At 33.7% G+C, this 9,081-nt stretch overlaps 1 pseudogene; it reads right to left on the bottom strand.

Moving 5' to 3' along the window:
* Window positions 1-1,393: 1,393 nt before the first annotated feature.
* On the bottom strand, window positions 1,394-4,348 carry LOC140502417 (large ribosomal subunit protein uL18 pseudogene; annotated as a pseudogene).
* Window positions 4,349-9,081: the final 4,733 nt, after the last annotated feature.

Here is a 9,081-nt window from a genome sequence, read left to right as displayed (position 1 = left end):
TTAACATGTTCAGTCTTGCCAGGAATATATGGTTGAAATGTTGTTTTAGACCTTCAGTTCAAGTCCCTCTTGGGCCTATTCAGTGACTGTTCTACAAAAATGGAATCATGAAATAGATAGCATGTTTCCTTAACCAAATATTCAGTATTCATGATGCTCTAAATAGTATGCCAAATTTTAAAATATTTAATTACTACTTTTTAGAAGATTTGTCTTCCTTGCCTGAATAAGAACTATTATTTTTCTCTTACCAGTGAGTTATCTAATGGTTAGCTTTTATTCCATGTCAATGAATTATCTTTTTTTCAATCAGTAAAGCAATTTGGAAGAACATGTCACATTAAAATTATTTTTGTTATTATGAATATGAGAACAATAATAATGTTACCAAATGAATCCAAGGTGAATTCATTGTTCCAAAGAATTGGCATGACATGTAACTTTCTGTCTGTCACAGACTGAAAGTCTTTCTTTTATAAAAAGAAATAAGAAAGATTTCTGATGAGGAAAAAAGAACTGGAGTGATACACATGTGGAAGAAGAAAAAATGCCTAGAAAAAAAATGATATTGAATAATAGTGTATGTGATCCAAATTTATATACTTGACTGGGAAATATTTGTCACATACATAATATTTTGTATTTAACAATATAACATTACTATTTCTCCATTACTGAATAGCTCAACCAGGACAGATTCTATTAAACACATATGGGTCATCTAAGATTCTTTAATGGCAGTTAATTCAGAAAAGCTAGCTTCAGTTAATGAAAAAGAGGCAGCAGAAATAGGAAGAGAAAGAGATCGGCACTAAGAAGCTCACATGTTATCTATAAGAATCCTTAATATCATAATGATTTTTCAAAAAAAACAACAATGTATATAGAATTTAAAAGTTTATAAAATGCTGTAAATAAATTATTTCTATTGTTTCTCACAATGACCCAGAAAGATAGATGTTATCATCCACCCTTTTACAGATTTGGAAACAGACTAAATTAAGTAACTTGCCAGAGATCCCACAATGAGTAAATATCTGAAGCAGGATTTTAAATCCATGTTTACATGACACTGAGCTGGAATATATTTTACTTTGACAAATAATTATTAAGTACCAGTTCAATGCAACTAGATACTGTTGATATAAAGAAAGAATCTATTCTCATGCAGTTGAAAATCTAACATGTGGGAAGAAATGGGCAAATATGTTGCAAGAGAAAATGATTAAGTTAAAGGCCAGATGTCTACAATAATTTTAATGAGAAACTTAAGGAGAAAGGAAACATGATTCTCTTTTTGTTGCTGCTGTTGTTCAATAAATTCATTGTCTTAATCTAAAACCCTTCACAGAAAATTAGAAATTTTGATATTTTAACAATCAGCCCCATGCTCCTAGACTCTGAGGAAATTCACCTTTTGAGCAACTTGGTCTTTTTTTCTGGGCAAGGGCCATTTTGTCATGGTTCCATCCTTTCTTTTTCAATTTTTGTCTTAGGTTTCTTTTCATATATTGGACTCTCCCTTATACCAGCATGAACTTTCTTGTAAGTCTTCTCCATCATATTGTGAGTTATATTGTTCTTTATGTACTGTGAGAATTGTTTTTTATAAGCATCTCTGTCTTTTTCTATAAGGTAATACATATAAACTGAAATATTTTAGCCCATAATATGTTTATGATGTACTTCAGCACTGAAGTCCTTGCTTTCTGAATCATAAGCAGGGAAGCATTTAACACTATGAAGAGTAGAAGATCACCATTCTCTGCTCCCATAAGGGTCCCAAAGACTTTGTTTCCATGGAAGACCAGCATCCAAATAGCATGTAAAAGCACAAGAATGACATTGAATGCTTTCTACATTGTACTCATCTCCATCACTTCCACCTGACCTTCATAAATATTATCCAACCCAAATCTGTTTAGAAGCCTCTGGGTCAGCAACAAGCCAGTATAATAAGCAGCAGCATAATTTGTCACACCTCCCTTCACACCACACTTTGGTAACTTATATACAAACAATCATATCCCTTTCTATGTGAGCACAAACAATCTGGCAAAGGATATCTCTGTTGCTGTCTAGGACCTGTATTTTGGATCCTGGATACTGGTGTATTTTTGTTTTTGTCCCAGATTACTACATGTCTCCATGCATAGCAATCCATTTTCCCCCTTGCCTTTTCCAGAATTTAGCTAGGTACCTCTTGAAGCAGGCCTTATTCTTGAGAATTTGAACAAACTCTAACCTGCTGAAGAAGACCAAAGACCTTGTCAAAGACCAGGGCCACCACAATGCTAGGAAACAAACAAGGAAACAAAGTTATTATGGTCATGAGGAAATGACCCCTGAGTTGAGCCTTGGAGGAAGAATAGAATTTCAAAAGATAAAGATTGGATAGATTGACAGGAAATAAGCATTCATCCAAAGTGTGTCAAATGCTATGACCATTTTCCATCAGCAGCTTTTCTTGGTTTCAACCTGGCCAGATAAGCCAAGTTTCCCTCCCACTACTTTTTCCATTTTTTGTGTGTGTTTTATCTTCCCCCATTAGATTGTAAGCTCCTTGAGAGCAGATACTGTCTTTCTTTTTCTTATTTATATGCCCTGTATTTAATACAGTGCCTGGCATATAGTAGATGCTTAATAAATTATTTATAATGTTGAATTAAAATGGAAGTAAGCAAGATAAGAATGGGGATAATAGAGAACTTCATTTTAGTTTCAACACAGAATACTTAAGAAGGATTAGCAAGAGATAGTTCTGAGAATGTGGGTGGAATCAAATTATATAGATTTCAGAATGTCAGAATAAGGCACATGATTTGGTAAAAAAAAAAAAATTGAGTGATATGGGAAGATATTGAACATTCTGAGTAGAGACTTTTCATAAATGATGGCATTTACTTAAGATTGAAAATATACTTGAACGTTGCTAGAGATTGAATTAACCCTTTGGATTATTTAGAATACCTCCCTTATTTTACATCTGAGGAATCTGAGACCCAGACAGGTGAAGTTAATTTCTCAGTCACAGAACAACTTATTTGTAGAATGTTTACTGGAACTCTTGTTTCCTCACTACTCTCTCTTATTCTTGTGCTTGTTTCATTGAACCATAAAGTTATGGACAATCTAGAAGGTCACGTAAAATGACTAATGCAAAAAGTCTCCGAAGTGTAAGCTCAGCCACAGATACCCAAAAGGGAAGAATTGCCTGGAAAGTTTTAAGTAAAAATCAAATTTTGTGCCGATAAATATACAGTAATAGAGACAGCATCACAGCATAACAATAGTTTTTGTTTAATGAATCATTTCAATTTAGTTAGTATGGAAATATATAAATTTTCTCACCCACAGAGGAAGGAGAGAGCTAACATAAAATTTCAGAGAGAAGCCATCAATATTAATGCAGGAGACAGAAGTTTCATCATTGCTCCAAGTTAAGAGAAAACTAGGAATGACATTATCCTGATAGTAATGACACTATACTATATTTTGCTAAAGGTAAAGTGGGGATTTCTTTTTTTGGAAGCTGTAAAACTAGAGAGTGAAGGATCTAAGAACTACTGAATTCTACAGGAAATAAATCCTATAATTAAATATTCTAGGTCCACATAAACCTCTTCAATGCATTGAATTCATTTGAACAGATATTTACTACTCTACAAACCCATTAAGTTCCAGGAATGGTGATAGACACAGAGACAAAAATGGAACTGACACTGTGATAATAGTAATTTATGTGTGTGTGTGTGTATGTATGTATGCATGTATGTATATACTGTTTGATGTAGTTATAAATGATTGGACTCCAACAAGAAGTCATTTAAGCTAAGTGACCCTAATAACTATACACACTGACAAAAAGTCCATACTTTTCCACTGTCTTGACTCAATCTGACCCTGTGTCAAGCACTTGAACAATCATGGTTGATGATTATGAGACTCCTTGATGTATTCAATGGTTCTAAGACCCCAGAGACTTCCTGGGGTTTCTAATTACTGACTTAAACCCTCATCAGTTTTTTTTTTTTTGTCCCAATAAGGAAATTTCTGTCACTTGAGTTTGGTATTGATAAATGATTCAAGGAATTTACTCACAACTTGTATCTAATTAGAAATTCCTCCTTCCTACATCCTCCCACATCAACTTGTATCTAATTAGAAATTCCTCCTTCCCACATCTTTTCTTAATCAAGCCCATCATTAAGGAATAAAACTTCCCTTATTAGAACCCAAACCTAAACATGTTTCCTCTTCTCACTTCTTCACTATCATCCAAGTCTCCATCTCCTGACTGAATGTCTTTGCCTCTGTCAGGCTGAATTTCTGTATTATGTTTCTCCATGTGTTTTTGTATGTATTTTTTTCCTGTTTACTATGACATATAAAATAATGTGAGTCACAAGATAATTCTAATCAATGGCAAAGAAGAAGGCAGAACTACTCAACTAAAATTACGTTTCTTTTTCCACCAATGATAAAATCTTTTTCTTGGGAAAGATATCTTTAAAATTATTTATTTATTTACTTAAATGGAGTTGAATTTTGAGATGTGCAAAAGTATTGTAAGAAATAATCAAATTGATGTCAATGAGTTTCAGTTACCAAAACAACTGTGTGGTATACTTGCTGGACAACAATCTTTGAAATTTTGTGGAGAATCACAGTAGAATCGTATGACCAGTGATGAATATAAGGTGAATTGATTTTTTTTTAAAACGAGGTAAAGGAGTGGAATTTTCTGACTATAGGTCAATGAACTGAGCTTTTGGTCCTGGCAAACTTGTGTGTGTGTTCGTATGCTAGGTGGTGCAGTGGATAGAGCACCAGTACAGGAGTTAGGAGGACCTGAGTTCAAATCTCACTTCAGACACTTGACACTCACTAGCTGGGTGACCTTGGGCAAGTCACTTAACCCCAAATGCCTCATCCTAGGTCATCTCCAGTCATCCTGATGAATATCTGGTCACTGGATTCAGATGGCTTTGGAGGAGAAGTGAGGCTGGTGACCTGCATGGCCCTCCCTCATTCGAAACAAAGTCAAGTGCAAGTCATGGCATTATTTCTCTGATGGCATGGTCTTCTTTGGCAACAAAGGAAAAAAAAAACACACGTCTGAGTAACTAACTGACTTCATTCCCAAGACAGACTGTTGAACAGGGTCTAGGTTATGACAGTCTTTCTTCAAGGAGTCCTAAATGTAATCTTTCTCTAGAACATAATTTCTTAACCATTTTTAGGTTATGGACCCTGCTGGCAGTATGGTGAAACTTCTGAACCCATTTTCAGAATAATGTTTCTTTCATGCACAAAGAAAATTAAACAGGATTACAAAGGAAACTAATTATTTTAAAATATAGTTACCATATACATATATCTATGAGTATGCATACATATATAATATATATTTATATGTTCCCATATATGAATACAAACATTAGAGTATTTATTTATATGTATTAAACATATTGAAACCATATTTTATATAATTAAATGTGTGTATTCATAAATACAGGGTCAATCATGTTGCATATGGAATTCAAAATTTCTCTTCCTGGTTGAGTCCCAGAAGGCATGTCCTTGAACTTCAGTCTCAGGCTATTTACAAGTATATGTCTAGTACTTTGATGTGCTTCTTCTATAAGTGACTATTACTGATAAGGCAAGGGAGAGTTAGAAAAATCATCTGTCACTAACAGATCCTGCAGGACAAAAAGTTTTGTTCTGTTTTTGATCTGGTCTGGATATTTAGAGCATCCAAAGATAAAGATGTGACAACTTGATTTTATAGACCACTGAGAGAAAGATTAGGTTTTCTTATGAGTCTAGGTTTCAGAGGATTGCTCCATATTCTGAAAAACAAATTTGTATAGTGCCAGTGAACATGCCTCCAAACAAAGGCACATTTGCTATGTCAGTCGTGATGATGGATTCCAAAATGTGTAATAGTTTTAGATGTAAATTAATTAGGTCATTAGAGTAGAGGTAGAAAGCTTAGAGAAGGCTACCCCTCAGTCTCTGCAAGGTTAACATTACATAGGATTTCAGAGAAGAATACAAGTGCATCAGTTAAGATCTTTTATAGGGAGGACAATTTTCTGGCAGCATCTATTGATTATAATGTTATTAAGCATCAGCATGAAAATTAAAATCGAGATGCTGCATAAAAATTCAGTTTTGGGGAATCCAAAACACAAGCATCACGTGGTCCCAAGACCTGAATGGGATCCAAGCATTTTCTGTAACCATCTGTTTTCTTTGGGAAGATCTCAGAGGTCACTAATTTCTGGTCATACTAAGCCAGATTTAAATAATATTAATAAATAAAGTCTTCCAAACAATAAAATATTTTCCTGTCTTATAATCTCATTCTTTTGGTTGGGGAATTAATGTAATAAGTGATTCCCATGATCATCTCCTGCTCCTGTCCTTTGCATTTGAAACTAAAGAGACCATCTGGCTTGAACACTTCATCTAATAGGTGCAGAAACTAAGGTTCATAGACTTTCCCCTGAAACTTAAATGGGGTGCCCTATGTTATATGGGTTGAAATAGAGGAGCTTAGATTTGAAACCAAATTCTTTGACTGGAAATCCAGGGATTATTTTGTCATATGAAGCTGTCTGAAATGCCCTGGCATGTGCAAAGGCAGCACAGCACTATTATTATTTTTCATTTATTATTCAAATGTGCAGATGTAATTTAGACTAACCAATTCTTCAAACCTCTGATCTCAATTAGAACATATGTAGATGTAAATATGCTACATTATTCCTGTCTTTTTTTTAAAAAGCATACATAAATGACTATTGTCTGGTGGATGAACAACCCCAGCTGTACCTACATAATTCATCACATCATGTTTGAGGATTTGTTTCTACTAAATCTTCCATCACTTCCTAACTTTTATTTGATTTTCTCATTGATGAATAAACAACTTTCTTCATAATGTCATATTACTCAACAGATTTTTGTGAAGGTCAAAATCAAAAAGGCATTTTAGAAATTTTTGTGCTTTAATTTATATTTATTCTTTCTCTGTCTCTGTCACACATAGACCACACACACACACACACACACACACACACACACACACACAATACAAATGCATCAATACTTCATTGTTAATATAAACAGGACATGGCTTAAGTTTCTCAGGGAAGAACATAGCCCAATATGTATAATTATATTTGTATGCCCATATCATTTTCGATGGAGCCATACATGTATCAGGTCCTGAAGATGTGCTTCTGGGAGGCAGAAGAACTGGAACATGAATGGACACTGTTTTTCCCTGAAACATATTTTTGATGTCATGATGGTTGCTTTGTCCTTGAGATGAGTTCTAAGGTGAAGGCTCTCTTCATTTATAACAATGACATGTAGTAGGCCTAACAGCCACCTCATCATGTAACAGAGAGAACCAGGCTTGGAATTTTGGTTGCTTTCTTAATTCCCATCTAGGAGTGAACAGTAGAGTCTGGGACAAAGGAGCTTGAGCCATGGGGATCCTGAAGCCCAACAATCCAAAATAGAGAATGCAGTCAATTCAGTAAGGAAGTCCTAAGAAGCCAGTGTTACCAATTCTAGCCTAGCAAGAGATTGGAATTGAAATTGATGGGATTAATGCCATGTAGGAACTGAGCTAAATTGTGAATTTAATCCCTCCTTCCTGTCCAGGGAGAGAAGTAGTATGAGGGGATTGTGTTGCTAGCATTTGGGAAAATATTTTTATTTTTGCTCTTTTTAATTTTTTAAACATTTCTTTGTAAAAACTAATCTATTAGATTTAAATAATATATAAATAATATAATTATATTACATAATAAATATAATAACTTAGAAAGTAGGTGATCTCTCAGAGTTTTAAAACTCTAAACCTTATGAAAGAATATAAAAGAGGGTAAAGAAACTTTAAGTGTATGGACTTGATGGCACACCTGTTATCCAGCAGTCTGTGACCTCCCTTAATCTCAGAGCCTTTAATGCCACATGTAGCTGTATAGAAATAGCTGACAGCATCCATTCGCTACTTTCAGCATTTATGGTATTCCACCACCATCACAAACTTTTCTCAATAGAAAAGGTGAAAAAGTTGGCCAAGGTAACTCTTATGCCATCATTGGTAAGAGACCATAGTTTATTATTTTTAGCTTTTTGGTCACTGAGATTTAATAGTGAAGATTTTCATCAATTCCCAGAATTTCAAGCTGATTTTTGATAGCTTATTTCCCCATCTGCTCTTATGTTATTCGTAATGTGCTTATTCTGGTACTACTGAACTTTATTAATCAGGAACGATAGTGAGTTAAATGGCAACAGTTGTATATTATGCAGCAGATTGGTGCAGTAGAGAAAACAAAATTGGGAGACTGAAAAATGTGAATTTGAATTCCACCTTGATTACTATCTATGACACTAGGTTTATGCATCATATATATATGTATGTATGTATGTATGTATCCTTATATATATATACATATGTATCCTTATATACATATAGATATATCTATATCTATCTATCTATCTATATATGTATGTATGTATAGATAGATAGACAGATTTATATATACTAAAGGTCCAGCACTTAGAGCTCATCTAAGACTAGATGAGCTCTAAGTGCTGGGCCTTTAATTTTATGATCTGAGTCATTCAACCTTTCTGAAATTAATTTTTTTTTGCTTATAAAATGACCATAATAATATGTAGCATCTACCCCAAAGGATTGTTGCCAAAATAAAACAAGGAACTATGTGCAAAAGAAACTTTAAAACATTGTATGACTATTATTCAAATGAAATTTGCACAATACTAGGCAATACTTAAAAGAGTACTAGTGCAGTATTTAATAAACATTTCTATTTACCAGACCAATGTAGTAATATACTTGATTGTGGGACATTTTTGCACTACTTATCATCAGTAATACTTGTTTTAAATAAGTACATTGTGCTTATGAATGAAGCATTGACTTTATTAAATATCTGACATAAATACTTTTCATTAATAGATTAAATAATAAAATATTTGTGCTCAGTTAAATTATTTTGCATCCTTAAACAGAAATAATATCTGTGT

Source organism: Notamacropus eugenii, chromosome 4 (assembly GCF_028372415.1).
Source record: "Notamacropus eugenii isolate mMacEug1 chromosome 4, mMacEug1.pri_v2, whole genome shotgun sequence".
Classification (NCBI taxonomy): domain Eukaryota; kingdom Metazoa; phylum Chordata; class Mammalia; order Diprotodontia; family Macropodidae; genus Notamacropus; species Notamacropus eugenii.
The sequence above is the reverse complement of the archived record's forward strand: the minus strand, read 5'-3'. Positions and strand labels throughout refer to the sequence as shown.